Here is a 16,395-nt window from a genome sequence, read left to right on the forward strand (position 1 = left end):
ATGGTGGACATGGTGGTGGTGGACGTGGTGGTGGTGCTGGACATGGTGGTGGTGGTGGATGTGGTGATGGATGAGTAGGTGGTGGATGTGGTGGTGGATGTGGTGGTGGTGGATGTGGTGGTGGTGGATGTGGTGGTGGTGGTGTTGGACATGGTGGTGATGGATGTGGTGGTGGTGGATGTGGTGGACATGGAGGTGGACGTGGTGGTGGTGGACATGGAGGTGGACGTGGTGGTGGTGGACATGGAGGTGGACATGGTGGTGGTGGGCATGGTGGTGAACATGGTGGTGGTTGACATGGTGGTGGTGGTGGACATGGTGGTGGACATGGTAGTGAACATGGTGGTGGTGGATGTGGTGGTGTTCGTGGTGGTGGTGGTGGATGTGGAGGTGGTGGACATGGTGACGGTGGACGTGGTGCTGGTGGAGGATGTGGTGGTTGATGTGGTGGTGGACATGGCGGTGGTGGACATGGTGCTGGTGGACATGTTGGACATGGTGGTGGTGGACGTGGCGGTGGAGGATGTGGTGGACGTGGCAGTGGAGGATGTGGTGGACATGGTGGTGGAGGATGTGGCAGACATGGTGCTGGTGGATGTGATGGTGGTGGACGCAGTGGTGGTGGTGGCGATGGTGTTGGACGTGGTGGTGTTGGACTTGGTGCTGTTGGACATGGTGGTGGTGGATGTGGTGGTGGTGGTGGTGGATGTAGTGGCAGTGGTGATGGTGGATGTGGTGGTGGTGGATGTGGTGGTGGATATGGTGGTGGTGGACGTGGTGGTGGTGGATGTGGTGGTGGATGTGGTGGTGGACGTGGTGGTGGTAGATGTGGTGGATGTACTGGAGAATGTGGTGGTGAACGTGGATGTGGTGGTGGTTGAGGACGTGGTGGTGGACGTGGTGGACGTGGTGGTGTGGACATGGTGGTGGATGTGGTGGTGGATGTGGGGGTGGATTTGGTGGTGGACGTGGTGGTGGACATGGTGGTGGGGGACATGGTAGTGAATGTGGTGGTGGATGTGGTGGTGGTGGACGTGGTGGTGGGGAATGTGGTGGTGGACGTGGTGGTGGATGTGGTGGTGGTGGACGTCGTGGTAGATGTGGTGGACATGGTGGTGGTGGTGGTGGATGTGGTGGTGGCGGTGGTGGATGTGGTGGTGGTGGATGTGGTGGTGGATGTGGTGGACGTGGTGGTGGTGGACGCGGTGGTGGTGGACGCGGTGGTGGTGGACGTGGTGGTGGTGGACGTGGTGGTGGACGTGGTGGTGGTGGGGGATGTGGTGGACGTGTTGGTGGATGTGGTGGTGGTGGTGGATGACGTAAAGGTGGTGAATGTGTTGGTGGTGTTTGTGGTGGATGTTGTGGTGGATGTGGTGGATGTGGTGGTGGACGTGTTGGCGGATGCCGTGGTGGTGGTCGTGGATGTGGTGGACATGGTGGGGGTGGTGGATGTGGTGTTGGTGGATGTGTTGGTGGTGGGGGACGTGGTGGTGGACGTGGTGGACATGATGGGGGTGGTGGACGTGGTGGTGGTTGTGGACGTGGTGGTGGTGGTGAGTGTGGTGGTGGATGTGGTGGTGGTGGACATGGTGGTGGTGGACATGGTGCTGGTGGGAGTGATGGTGGTGGACGTGGTGGTGGTGGACATGGTGGTGGGGGACGTGGTGGTGGATGTTGTGTTGGTGGATGCCATGGTGGTGGTGGACGTGGTGGACATGGTGGGGGTGGTGGATGTGGTGTTGGTGGATGTGGTGGTGGTGGATGTGTTGGTGGTGGGGGACATGGTGGTGGACGTGGTGGACATGATGGGGGTGGTGGACGTGGTGGTGGTGGACGTGGTGGTAGTGGTGGACATGGTGGTGGTGGACATGGCTTTGGACGTGGTGTTGGTGGATGCGGATGGTGGTGGACATGGTGGTGGTGGACATGGTGGTGGTGGTGGGTGTGGTGGTGGATGTGGTGGTGGTGGACATGGTGGTGGTGGACATGGTGCTGGTGGGAGTGGTGCTGGTGGGAGTGATGGTGGTGGACGTGGTGGGGTGGACATGGTGGTGGGGGACGTGGTGGTGCTGGACGTGGCTGTGGTGGACGTGGTGGTAGTGGTGATGGATGTGGTGGCGGTGGACATGGTGGTGGACGTGGTGGTGAACATGGTGGTGGTGGACGTAGTCATGATGATGGATGTGGTGGTGGCGGCGGACGTGGTGGTGGATGTGGTGGTGGACATGGTAGTGGTGGACATGGTGGTGGACATGGTAGTGGTTGACGAAGTGGTGGTGGATGTGGTGGTGGTGGACGTGGTGGTGGTGGACATGGTGGTGGACGTGGTGGTGGACATGTTGGTGGTGATGGATGTGGTGGTGGTGGACATGGTGAAGGTGGACATGGTGGTGGTGGATGTGGTGGTGGATGTGGTGGATGTGGTGGTGGACGTGGTCGACGTGGTGGTGGACGTGGTGGTGGTGGACATGGTGGATATGGTGGATGCGGTGGTGGACACGGTGGTGGTTTTGGATGTGGTGGACATGGTAGATGTGGTGGTGGTGGTGGTGGACATGGTGGACCTGGTGGTGGTGGATGTGGTGGTGGTGCTGGACATGGTGGTGGTGGTGGTGGACATGGTGGTGGATGGGTAGGTGGTGGATGTTGTGGTGGACGTGGTGGTGGTGGATGTGGTGGTGGTGGTGGACATGGTGGTGGTGGACATGGTGGTGGTGGATGTGGTGAACGTGGAGGTGGAGGTGGACGTGGTGGTGGTGGTGGACGTGGAGGTGGACGTGGTGGTGGTGGACATGGAGGTGGACGTGGTGGTGGTGGGCGTGGTGGTGAACATGGTGGTTGTGGACGTGGTGGTGGTGGACATGGTGGTGGACATGGTAGTGAACATGGTGGTGGTGGATGTGGTGGTGTTCATGGTGGTGGTGGTGGATGTGGTGGTGGTGGACATGGTGGCGGTGGACGTGGTGCTGGCGGTGGACGTGGTGCTGGTGGTGGATGTGGTGGTGGATGTGGTGGTGGATGTGGTGGTGGACATGGTGGTAGTGGACATGGTGCTGGTGGACATGTTGGACGTGGTGGTGGTTGACGTGGTGGTGGAGGATGTGGTGGACGTGGTGCTGGAGGATGTGGTGGACATGGTGGTGGAGGACGTGTTGGACATGGTGCTGGTGGATGTGATGGTGGTGGACGCGGTGGTGGCGATGGTGTTGGACGAGGTGGTGTTGGACATGGTGGTGTTGGAAAAGGTGGTGGTGGTAGTGGACGTGGTGGTGGTGGTGGATGTAGTGGCAGTGGTGGTGGTGGTGGTGGTGGACGTGGAGGTGGACGTGGTGCTGGTAGATGTGGTGGATGTGGTGGAGAATGTGGTGGTGAACATGGATGTGGTGGTGGTGGAGGACGTGGTGGTGGACGTGGTGGTGGTGGAGGTGGACGTGGTGGTGTGGACATGGTGGTGGATGTGGGGGTGGACTTTGTGGTGGACGTGGTGGTGGACATGGTGGTGGTGGACATGGTAGTGAATGTGGTGGTGGACGTGGTGGTGGTGTATGCGGTGGTGGACGTGGTGGTGGATGTGGTGGTGGTGGACGTAGTGGTGGACATGGTGGTGGAAGTGGTCGTGGTGGATGTGGTGGCAGATGTGGTGGTGGATGTGGTGGACATGGTGGTGGTGGATGTGGTGGACATGGTGGTGGATGTGGCAGTGGTGGATGTGGTGCTGGTGGATGTGGTGGTGGATGTGGTGGACGTGGTGGACGTGGTGGTGGTGGACATGGTGGTGGACGTGGTGGTGGATGTGGTGGTGGTGTGGGATGTGATGGACGTGGTGGTGGATGTGGTCGTGGTGGATGTGGTGGTGGATTACGTAATGGTGGTGAATGTGTAGGTGGTGTTTGTGGTGGACGTGGTGGTGGATGTGGTGGTGGATGTGGTGGTGGACGTGTTGGTGGATGTGGTGGTGGTGGATGTGGTGGTGGATTACGTAATGGTGGTGAATGTGTTGGTGGTGTTTGTGGTGGACGTGGTGGTGGATGTGGTGGATGTGGTGGTGGACGTGTTGGTGGTGGACGTAGTGGTGGATGTTGTGTTGGCGGATGCCGTGGTGGTGGTGGACGTGGTGGACATGGTGGGGGTGGTGGATGTGGTGTTGGTGGTGGTGGATGTGGTGGTGGTGGATGTTTTGGTGGTGGGGGACATGGTGGTGGACGTGGTGGACATGATGGGGGTGGTGGACGTGGTGGTGGACGTGGTGGTAGTGGGGGACATAGTGGTGGACATGGTGGTGGTGGACATAGCTTTGGATGTGGTGTTGGTGGATGCGGATGGTGGTGGACATGGTGGTGGTGGTGGACATGGTGGTGGTGGGTGTGGTGGTGGATGTGGTGGTGGTGGACATGGTGGTGGTGGACATGGTGCTGGTGGACGTGGTGTTGGTGATGGTGTTGGACATGGTGGTAGTGGTGGTTGACGTGGTGGTGGTGGACGAGGTGATGGACATGGTGGTGGTGGACACGGTAGTGAATGTGGTGGTGGACGTGGTGGTGGTGGACGTGATGATGGTGAATGTGGTGGTGAATGTGGTGGTGGAGATGGTGGTGGATGTAGTGGTGGACGTAGTGGTGGACGTAGTGGTGGACATGGTGGTGGTGTATGTGGTAGTGGACATGGTGGTGGATGTGGTGGACATGATGGTGGTGGATGTGGTGGTGGTGGACGTGGTGGTGGATGTGGTTTTGGTAGATGTGGTGGTGGTGGACGTGGTGGTGGTGGACGATGTGGTGGTGGTGGAAATGGTGGTGGTGGATGTGGTGGTGGTGGACGTGTTGGTGGATGTGGTGGTGGTGGATGTGGTGGTGGATGACGGGATGGTGGTGAATGTGTTGGTGGTGGATGTGGTTGTAGTGGATGTGGTTGTGGTGGACGTGGTGGTGGACGTGGTGGTGGATGTGGTGGTGGTGGATGTGGTAGTGGGTGTGTTGGTGGTGGACGTGTTGGTGGTGGATGTGGTGGTGGTGGACGTGGTGGTGGACATGGTGGTGGAAGTGGTGGTGGACATGGTGGTGGATGTGGTGTTGGTGGACGCGGTGGTGGTGGTGGACCTGGTGGACATGGTGGGGGTGGAGGATGTGGTGGTGGATGAGGTGGTGGTGGAAGTGTTGGTGGTGGGGGATGTGGTGGTGGACATGGTGGTGGTGGATGTGGTGGTGTTGGACGTGGTGGTGGTGGGGGACATAGTGGTGGACATGGTGGTGGTGGACATGGCGGTGGATGTGGTGGTGGTGGTCATGGTGGTGGTGGTGACATGGTGGTGGTGTATGTGGTGGGGTGGTGGACATAGTGGTGGTGGACATGGTGGTGGTGGACGTGGTGGTGGATGTGGTGGTGGTGGATGTGGTGGTGGTGGACATGGTGGTGGTGGACGTGGTGGATCTGGTGGTGGTGGACATGGTGGTGGACATTGTAGTGGGCTGGTCCCACAGGTTCTGGTGTAGATATGAAGACACCGTAGGCCAAATCAGGTACAAGTAGAAGATGTTTATTTGTTCTTCAGATGTAGATATCATGGTCAAGATAACAGCCCCATCAGGAGCAGCCTACTAGCCGCTCAGCCCATCCTTAACTGTAACTTTCATGCATCCAACATTCCACACACACACTAAGATTCTGAAGAGAACACTCACACTGGGCTGAGCAGCTAGATGCAAGAACAAACATACAACATGAGGATACCACATTATCCTCTCCCTTGTAACCCACCCCAATCTCAAAGGATAACACGGGTCATGGGACTTGGAACCCACCCCAATCTCAAAGGAAAACACGGGTCATGGGACACTTGGAACCCACCCCAATCTCAAAGGAAAACACAGGTCATGGGACTTGGAACCCACACCCATCCCAAAGGATAATTACTGTAAAAATGGGGTGATGGGACTTAAAACCCTCCCCCAACTTAATAAAAGGAAAAACAAGTTCACAATAAGGAAATGGGACTATAAACCCAACCCTATGTTAACCACAACTTTAAGTTTAACATATTAAAGAAAAGCGAGGAAACAGTAGAAAAACATAAACAGTGTGCAAAAATTTAAATACAAGTTAAATAAAATGTTACACTGTGAAAATATTTCTTCAAATAATGTACGAAAACAATCTCTATAGCCCTTATGGTTTGTTAGAGCTTAAAAACATTTCACAGTAAATATTTCCTAAAATATGAAACAAAAACATACACTAAGAGCCCTATTGCTTAGTTCGAGTTTAAAATGACAAAATGACAGAGGTGTGCCTGTCACCGGAATGAGGCAGACAGGCAAGTAAATTAATGTCATTCAACTGAAATGAAAACGGACATACTTGAATCAGAGGTTGTTACTGGTGGTAAGAATAGAATAATTTTCCTCAGATGCACCAAATAGAAGAAAATGCTCACACAACGAAAAATCGGCAGTCACTTACATGTAAAGGCAGTTGTTACTGGTGGTAAGAATAGAATAATTTTTCTCAGATGCACCAAATAGAAGAAAATGGCCTCACAACGAAAAATCGGCAGTCACTTACATGTAAAGGCTGAGATCAATAAACAATGCACTTCTTCGAGAAAAGATTTCCTTACTGCCATATTACCACAAAATAGCAAACACGCTGTGAAAATCGTTTCCATGTGATGTTAAAATATCCAAAGCATGGTTCAAATACACCACGAAACTACGAGCTGCTACAACGTTTTTTTTTCCAACACTTTTCCTCTAGATTCTCTCGGCAAAATCATCGTCAGTTTCTACTAGCTGCAGTCCTATTTCAGTGTCACTGCTCAAAGATGACTCATTACTGCTTCACTGAATCACTAAGAACATTCCACGACGTCATCATTCGATAGCTGCTGTGGCCAGAAGAAGATCTCTGTGACAGATACAACGTAGGGCCAGGGACCAACCGTCACCACCCAGCTTCACGCAGCATGTTTCCACAAACGGCAGTTGGAACCTCGCGCTCACCTCACGATAGGAAAAGGTACCTTTTAAACGCTTTTTTATTTTTTTTATTTTTGCAGATAAAAGTACTTTATACACTCCCTTTCAACACCGCAAATTGCATTTCAGTATATCAAAAGGAAGTCGAAGTAAATCTCGAGCGTGCCTTCAAACATACACAGTGGTTCAAATATTATATAACGTTTTTCCAACAATGCTTCATGTTATTTGCTTTCAAAACTAAGAAACATGAAATGAATTGCCAGCGCTGTGCTCTAATCTTTCTCTCCACGGGTCAGAAGCAGTAGAGCACGATTTGGTTAACCCTCGAACATTCATAGTTTGACCTGACGTTTATAGTCTTTGAAACAGAAAACTGTCTCTCACTAATGCACAAATAAATCCTTCTCTGATGGGCCAAGACACAAAGTCATTGAATGTAATTCTTTTCCTTATGAGAATAAGTTGGCTCTCATGGAGGCTTAGAAAAAAAAAATCTTTTTCTGTTTCATATGTGGTTTGAAAATTACATTTTTGTTTTAAAATGCCCAGACAAGTCTCACCTACACGGGGGCTGTCCGTTGTGATGGACACTGATGGGGCAAGCAGGTTGTTAATGGTCTGGTAACATGTCAACGATCTTTTCCTTAAGTTGCAAACCACATAACACGTTTCTTCTTCATTTCTCTTCATCTTGTAACGTTTTCAGTTACTGGTATCTCTTCTAAGAAGATGCTTAGTTGATTTGACAGTTATAAATAGCTTACTTGTTAGACTTCAGATGCACTTCATCCTTTAAAGTTGTAGGTTCGTTGATTCATCGTCGCCAAAATGTAGTGGGCTGGTCCCACAGGTTCTGGTGTAGATATGAAGACACCGTAGGCCAAATCAGGTACAAGTAGAAGATGTTTATTTGTTCTTCAGATGTAGATATCATGGTCAAGATAACAGCCCCATCAGGAGCAGCCTACTAGCCGCTCAGCCATCCTTAACTGTAACTCTCATGCATCCAACATTCCACACACACACTAAGATTCCGAAGAGAACACTCACACTGGGCTGAGCAGCTAGATGCAAGAACAAACATACAACATGAGGATACCACAGACATGATTGTGGTGGACATGGTGGTGGACGTGGTGTTGGTGGATGCGGTGGTGGTGGTGATGGACGTGGTGTTGGTGGATGCGGTGGTGGTGGTGATGGTGGACGTGGTGGTGATGGTGGATGTGGTGGACATGGTGGTGGTGGTGGACATAGTGGTGGATGTGGTGGTGGTGGACATGGTGTTGGTGGACACGGTGGTGGTGGTGGTGGTGGACGTGGTTGACATGGTGGTGGTGGTGGACGTGGTGGTGGGTGTGGAGGTGGTGGGCGTGGTGGTGGTGGACATGGTGGTGGACCTGGTGGTGGACATGGTGTTGGTGGACATGGTGGTGGTGGTGGACGTGGTGGACATGGTGGTGGTGGTGGATGTGGTGGTGGGTGTGGTGGTGGTGGACATGGTGGTGGTGTATGTGGTGGTGGTGTATGTGGTGGTGGACATGGTGGTGGATGTGGACGTGGTGGTTGACATGGTGGATGTGGTGGTGGACATGCTGTTGGTGGATGTGGTGGTGGACATGGTGGTGGTGGATGTGATGATGGTGGACATGGTGGTGGACGTGGTGGTGGTGGACGTGGTAGTGGTGGGCATGGTGGTGGTGGTAGATGTGGTGGTGGTGGACATGGTGGTGGTGGACGTGATGGTGGAAGTGGTGGTGGTGTTGGTGGACGTGGTGTTGGTGGACGTGGTGGTGATGGTGATGGAAGTGGTGGTGGATGTGGTGGTGGAGGTGGTGGTGGTGGATGTGGTGGTGGACATGGTGGTGGATGTGGTGTTGGTGGACATGCTGGTGGTGGTGGATGTGGTGGACATGGTGGGGGTGGTGGTGGTGGACGTGGTGGTGGTGGGGGACATAGCGGTAGACGTGGTGTTGGTGGATGTGGTGGTGGTGGTGGTGGATGTGGTGGTGGTGGTGGTGGATGTGGTGGTGGTGGGTGTGGTGGTGGTGGACATGGTGGTGGTGTACATGGTGGTTGGTGTATGTGGTGGTGGACATAGTGATGGTGGACGTGGTGGTAGGTGGACATGGTGGTGGTGGACATGGTGGTGGTGAATGTGGTGGTGGTGTATGTGGTGGGGTGGTGGACATGGTGGTGGTGGACATGGTGGTGGTGGATGTGTTGGTGGATGCGGTGGTGGATGTGGTGGTGGTGGACATGCTGGTGGTGGACGTGGTGGATTTGGTGATGGTGGACGTGGTGGTGGACATGGTGGTGGTGAACATGGTGGTGGACCTGGTGGTGGATGTGGTGTTGGTGGACGCGGTGGTGGTGGACATGGTGGTGGTGGTGGTGGTGGACGTGGTGGTGGTGGACATGATGGTGGATGTGGTGTTGGTGGACACAGTGGTGGTGGACGTGGTGGTGGTGGTGGACATGGTGGTGGGTGTGGTGGTGGTGGACGTGGTGGTGGTGGACATGGTGGTGGTGTATGTGGTGGTGGTGGATGCGGTTGATGGGGTGGTGGACATGCTGGTGGTGGACGTGGTGGTGGTGGTGGACGTGAGGATGGTGTACATGGTGGAGGTGGACGTGGTAGTGGTGGGCATGGTGGTGGATGTGGTGGTGGTGGACATGGTGGTGGTGGTGGACGTGGTGGTGGTGGTGGATGTGGTGGTAGTGGACATGGTGCTGGTGGACGTGATGGTGGCGGACGTGGTGTTGGTGGTGATAGTGTTGGACATGGTGGTAGTGGTGGTTGACGTGGTGGTGGTGGACGACTTGATGGACATGGTGGTGGTGGACACGGTAGTGAATGTGGTGGTGGACGTGGTGGTGGTGGACGTGGTGATGTTGAATGTGGTGGTGGAGATGGTGGTGGATGTGGTGGTGGTGGACGTAGTGGTGGACATGGTGGACATGGTGGTGGTGTATGTGGTAGTGGACATGGTGGTGGATGTGGTGGACATGGTGGTGGTGGACGTGGTGGTGGTGGACGTGGTGGTGGATGTGGTTTTGGTAGATGTGGTGGTGGTGGACGTGGTGGTGGTGGACGAGGTGGTGGACGTGGTGGTGGTGGACATGGTGGTGGTGGATGTGGTGGTGGTGGACGTGTTGGTGGATGTGGTGGTGGTGGATGTGGTGGTGGATGACGGGATGGTGGTGAATGTGTTGGTGGTGGATGTGGTTGTGGTGGATGTGGTTGTGGTGGACGTGGTGGTGGACGTGGTGGTGGATGTGGTGGTGGTGGATGTGGTAGTGGGTGTGTTGGTGGTGGACGTGGTGGATGTGGTGGTGGTGGACGTGGTGGTGGACATGGTGGTGGAAGTGGTGGTGGACATGGTGGTGGATGTGGTGTTGGTGGACGCGGTGGTGGTGGTGGACCTGGTGGACATGGTGGGGGTGGAGGATGTGGTGGTGGATGAGGTGGTGGAAGTGTTGGTGGTGGGGGACGTGGTGGTGGACGTGGTGGATGTGGTGGTGGTGGATGTGGTGGTGTTGGACGTGGTGGTGGTGGGGGACATAGTGGTGGACATGGTGGTGGTGGACATGGCAGTGGATGTGGTGGTCATGGTGGTGGTGGTGGACATGGTGGTGGTGTATGTGGCGGGGTGGTGGACATAGTGGTGGTGGACATGGTGGTGGTGGACGTGGTGGTGGATGTGGTGGTGGTGGACATGGTGGTGGTGGACATGGTGGATCTGGTGGGGGTGGACTTGGTGGTGGACATGATGGTGGTGGACATGGTGATGGACCTGGTGGTGGACGTGGTGTTGGTGGATGCGGTGGTGGTGGTGATGGTGGATGTGGTGGACGTGGTGGTGGATGTGGTGGTGGTGGACATGGTGGTGGATGTGGTGTTGGTGGACACGGTGGTGGTGGTGGACGTGGTGGACATGGTGGTGGTGGTGGACGTGGTGGTGGGTGTGGAGGTGGTGGAGTAGTGGTGGTGGACATGGTGGTGGACCTGGTGGTGAACATGGTGTTGGTGGACATGGTGGACATGGTGGTGGTGGTGGACGTGGTGGTGGGTGTGGTGGTGGTGGACGTGGCGGTGGTGTACATGGTGGTGTTTGTGGTGGTGGGCATATTGGTGGTGGACATGGTGGCGGTAGACATGGTGGTGGATGTGGTGGTAGTGGACATGGTGGTGGTGGACGTGGTGGTTGACATGGTGGATGTGGTGGTGGACATGCTGGTGGTGGATGTGGTGGTGGACATGGTGGTGGTGGATGTGATGATGGTGGATATGGTGGTGGACGTGGACGTGGTAGTGGTGGGCATGGTGGTGGTGGTGGACATGGTGGACATGATGGTGGTGGACGTGATGGTGGACGTGGTGGTGGTGTTGGTGGGCGTGGTGTTGGTGGACGTGGTGGTGGAAGTGGTGGTGGAGGTGGTGGTGGTGGATGTGGTGGTGGACATGGTGGTGGATGTGGTGTTGGTGGACATGGTGGTGGTGGTGGATGTGGTGGACATGGTGGGGGTGGTGGGCGTGGTGGTGGTGGACGTGGTGGTGGTGGGGGGGGACATAGTGTTGGACGTGGTGTTGGTGGATGTGGTGGTGGTGGATGTGGTGGTGGTGGACATGGTGGTGGTGGATGTGGTGGTGGTGGGTGTGGTGGTGGTGGACATGATGGTGGTGGACATGGTGGTTGGTGTATGTGGTGGTGGACATAGTGATGGTGGACGTGGTGGTAGGTGGACATGGTGGTGGTGGACATGGTGGTGGTGGATGTGGTGGTGGTGGATGTGGTGGGGGTGGTGGACATGGTGGTGGTGGACATGGTGGTGGTGGACGTGATGGTGGATGCGGTGGTGGATGTGGTGGTGGTGGACATGGTGGTGGTGGACGTGGTGGATGTGGTGATGGTGGACGTGGTGGTGGACATGGTGGTGGTGAACATGGTGGTGGACCTGGTGGTGGATGTGGTGCTGGTGGGCACGGTGGTGGTGGTGATGGTGGACGTGGTGGACATGGTGGTGGACGTGGTGGTGGTGGACATGGTGGTGGACGTGGTGTTGGTGGACACAGTGGTGGTGGACGTGGTGGACATGGTGGTGGTGGTGGACGTGGTGGTGGGTGTGGTGGTGGTGGACGTGGTGATGGCGGACATGGTGGTGGTGTATGTGGTGGTGGACATAGTGGTGGTCAACATGGTGGTGGTGGGCGTGGTGGTGGATGTGGTGGTGGTGGACATGGTGGTGGTGGACGTGGTGGATGGGATGGTAGACATGCTGGTGGTGGACGTGGTGGTGGTGGTGGACGTGGTGGTGGGTGTGGTGGTGGTGGACGTGGTGATGGAGGACATGGTGGTGGTGTATGTGGTGGTGGACAAAGTGGTGGTCAACATGGTGGTGGTGGACATGGTGGTGGATGTGGTGGTGGTGGACATGGTGGTGGTGGACATGGTGGTGGTGGACGTGGTGGTGGTGGACGTGGTGGATGGGGTGGTGGACATGCTGGTGGTGGATGTGGTGGTGGTGGTGGTGGACATGATGATGGTGGACATGGTGGTGGTGGACGTGGTGGTGGTGGATGTGGTAGTGGTGGGCATGGTGGTGGTGGTGGATGTGGTGGAGGTGGACATGGTGTTGGTGCACGTGATGGTGCACGTGGTGGTGGTGTTGGTTGACGTGGTGGTGGTGGACATGGTGGTGGTGGACTTGATGGTGGAAGTGGTGGTGGTGGGAGTGGTGGTGGACGTGGTGGTGGATGTGGTGCTGGACGTGGTGGTGCTGGACATGGTGGTGGATGTGGTGTTGGTGGACACGAATGTGGTGGTGGATGTGGTGGACATGGTGGGGGTGGGGGTGGTGGACGTGGTGGTGGTGGACGTGGTGGTGGTGGGGGACTTAGTGGTGGACATGGTGGTGGTAGACATGGCGGTGGACGTGGTGTTGGTGGTGGTGGTGGATGTGGTGGTGGTGGTGGATGTGGTGGTGGTGGATGTGGTGGTGGTGGGTGTGGTGGTGGTGGACGTGGAGGTGGTGGACATGGTGGTGGTGTATGTGGGGTAGGACATAGTGATGGTGGACGTGGTGGTAGGTGGACATGGTGGTGGTGGACATTGTGGTGGTGGACGCGGTGGTGGTGAATTTGGTGGTGGTGGATGTGGTGGTGGAGGTGGATGTGGTGGTGGTGGTGGATGTGGTGGTGGACATGGTGGTGGTGGACGTGGTGGACATGGTGATGGTGGATGCAGTGGTGGTGGACATGGTCGTGATGGCCAGGTGGTGGTGGTAGACGTGGCGTGGTAGTGGACGTGGTGGTGGTGGGCATGGTGGTGGACATGGTGGGGGTGGACATGGTGGTGGTGGACGTGGTGCTGGTGGACATGGTGGTGGTGGACATTGTAGTAGTGGATGTGGTGGTGGATGTGGTGGTAGACATGGTGACGGACATGGTGGACATGGTGGTGGTGGAAGTGGTGCTGGTGGACGTGGTGCTGGTAGTGATGGCCGGGTGGTGGTGGTGGACGTGGTGGTGGTAGTGGATGTGGTGGTGGTGGGCATGGTGGTGGTGGTGGACATGGGGGACATGGTGGTGGTGGACATGGTGGTGGTGGACGTGGTGGTGGTGGACGTGGTGGTGGTGAACAGGGTGGTGGTGGACATGGTGGTGGTGGACGTGATGGTGGTGGAAGTGATGGTGGTGGACGGGGTGGTGGTGTTGGTGGACGTGGTGGTGGTGTTGGTGGACATGATGGTGGTGGACATGGTGGTGGTGGATGTGGTGGTGGTGGACATGGTGGTGGTGGACGTAGTGGACATGATGGTGGTGAAAGTGATGGTGGTGGTGGTGGACATGGTGGTGGTGGATGTGGTGGTGGTGGACGTGGTGGTGGACATGGTAGTGGTGGACGTGGTGGTGGTGGTGGTGGATGTGGTGGTGGTGGACATGGTGGTGGTGGATGTGGTGGGGGTGGACATGGTGGTGGTGGTGGACATGATGGTGGTGGACGTGGTGGTGGATGTGGAGTACATGGTGGTGGTGGTGGATGTGGTGGTGGTGGACGTAGTGGTGGTGGTGGACGACTATTGGGTAGGAGGGTGCTGGCAGAATGCGGAAGGAGAGGAGGATTTTGAAGGGGGCACATGGGAGAGCAGAAAGAGGCCGAATATTTGAAACAAACAAGCACTGAAGAAAAGAAAAGCGCACAGCTGCCATTGTTCACTATTCGGCTTAGCAAGTGCAGCTGTTGTGCTTTTTTATTCAACCTTAAAAAGCAGCAAAGGAAGAGAGGCAGTGACGGTGGAAGTGCTTCATGATGTAAACAAGCAGTCTTCACTGTCTTCACTTTTCAAGCACCCACACTGGTGCTTGTGACGGCATCCAACTAGCGGGAGTGAGCAGCGGCCTTATGTTTGTAATGAACGTGGCTGCACCGCTGCTCGCTTCCGCAAACTGGATGCCGCCACAAGCACAAGTGCGAGTGCTTGAAAAGTCTCCGTGTTTTCCGTATCCGGAAAATATCCTCCACGTTACACCTACGGCATACCGCCGTCCATGCAGTGACAATTGGCAAAACTCGCCATTGTCAGAACACGCCTTTATGGTATTACCCTTAATTCCGTGTGCGGACCATTGCACACTGTTATTTTGAGAAACCCGAACAGGAGCGGGTTGGAATTATCACCGTTCTGCCGATACCACGATACTCCATACCATTTCAGCCCTGAAGAGTCATGGGTTATTACCCCAACTGACGAAACACGTGTCGGCTGGTTTCCGTTTGTATGGATCTCCTAGATAGGAGAAACATTCACATACTTATTAAAGACAGGAATAAAAAGAACATTTGTGTGTGATCTTATCCTGTGAATGACTAACTTGATTACTCTCATCATTAATACTGTTGTGTGCGCTTGACTGGTTAGTTCATTCATCATAAGGGTTAGCCTTCTCACCCTTTGGTTTCAGAGTTTTAGGGTTTTCTTTGAACAAGCAGCACCAAACAATTTTACACCATCGTGACTACTCAACCACTACATGTTGTGCGCCATCCAATTCTGAACACTGATAACCCTTCGCGGAACTGTTTAGCGTTCTGTATATTAGTTGCCGCAGCTTTCAGATATAAAATAATGTTGTCTGCATAGAGCTTCCTTTTCGCCATTCCCTCTATGGGGGCAATATCATGACGCTTTCCCGGACTCTTTTTTGTCAAGATGGTTGCTGTATTATACACCTCAGAGATTGTCCACTATGTTTCAAACGTGTTTTAATCAATGTTTTGGATGTAACAAACAGGACGAGGGTAGTTGGGTACATATATTTTATGAGTAACAATCTACGACAGTTCTGGCAAGGGTTTTCTGCTGAGATTTCTTTTATTCTATCTGTAAGAATTGAGCCATCAGTCATGCTGGTGTTATTTGGTTCCTCAAGCGAGGTAAAAAGTTTAACCAAAAAACAGCAGTATTTTATATTAATCTCTATTGCTGTTGCCAGGTTAGTGGTTCTCTTAAACTGAAGAACCAATAAAAAAATCTAGTATTGAGCATTGGTTCAATAAAATGGTTCGGACCTGCAGATTTGTGGAGGCCTATGCCAAACGAGTAGGAGCTATCGTGAAATTTAGGGGTATTTGGAAAAACTTTTTTCCTAATCTTTCCTAATTCTATACTGCACAATGCACTTTAGGTAATATTCGATTTTTTCTTGGTCTTATCTACGAAGGTCTTGAGTAAGGTACTCAAGGTGATTGGAGGAATTTATTGGTGCTAGACTTATATGCACTTTATGTCGGATTATTTTTTTTATTATGCTTGGGTTGGTTCAGAAAAGTGATATTATTAATTAAAATAATGTAAAAGATTTAAAGGGAGTTTTTCAGAGAGAAAGTGGAAATTATGAGAATGATGTTTTATATTTGATCGACTATATTCATTATCAATTAACTGTGTATTTTTGTTTACTCTATAAAATTCCTTGCTGAAATTTGTTTTTCTTTTTTTTTTAAAGAATGGTTTCCTCAGCTAAATTATCTGATTGTATATGCTTGAATTGATTTGCTACTATGTCGATTATTTTCCCTGTTCTCAATAAAAAACATTTTTTTTTAAAAGATTGACGTGGAGTGGTGTAGAGTGGTTTGGTTTAGAGTGGAGTGGCGTAGATAAGAGTGAAGCTGCATGGAGGTGTGTAGGGTGGAGTATAGCTGGATGCAGTGAAGCAGTGGGGCGTGGAGTGGCACAGAGTGGAGTGGCATAGACTGGGGTTGAGTAGAGAGTAGTGGCATGGCATTGAGAGACATAGAGTGAACTGGCATAGAGGCCTGTAGAGTGGAGTGAATTGGATTGGCAAAGAGTGGCGTGGAGTGAAGTTATGTAGAGTGGCGTGGCTTAGAGTGGATCGGCATGGAGTCTAGTGGAG

General features: G+C 53.9%; 1 long non-coding RNA gene across 1 annotated transcript in view; it reads left to right on the top strand.

Moving 5' to 3' along the window:
• The window catches only part of LOC144773780 (uncharacterized), a 174,996-nt gene that overhangs the window by 97,818 nt on the left and 60,783 nt on the right, over positions 1–16,395 (top strand). The window contains exon 2 of the long non-coding RNA XR_013600062.1: positions 6,751–7,011. This is a non-coding gene — a long non-coding RNA (uncharacterized LOC144773780). The remainder of the gene's footprint in view (positions 1–6,750; positions 7,012–16,395) is intronic.

This window comes from Lissotriton helveticus, chromosome 1_1 (genome assembly GCF_964261635.1).
Source record: "Lissotriton helveticus chromosome 1_1, aLisHel1.1, whole genome shotgun sequence".
Lineage (NCBI taxonomy): Eukaryota > Metazoa > Chordata > Amphibia > Caudata > Salamandridae > Lissotriton > Lissotriton helveticus.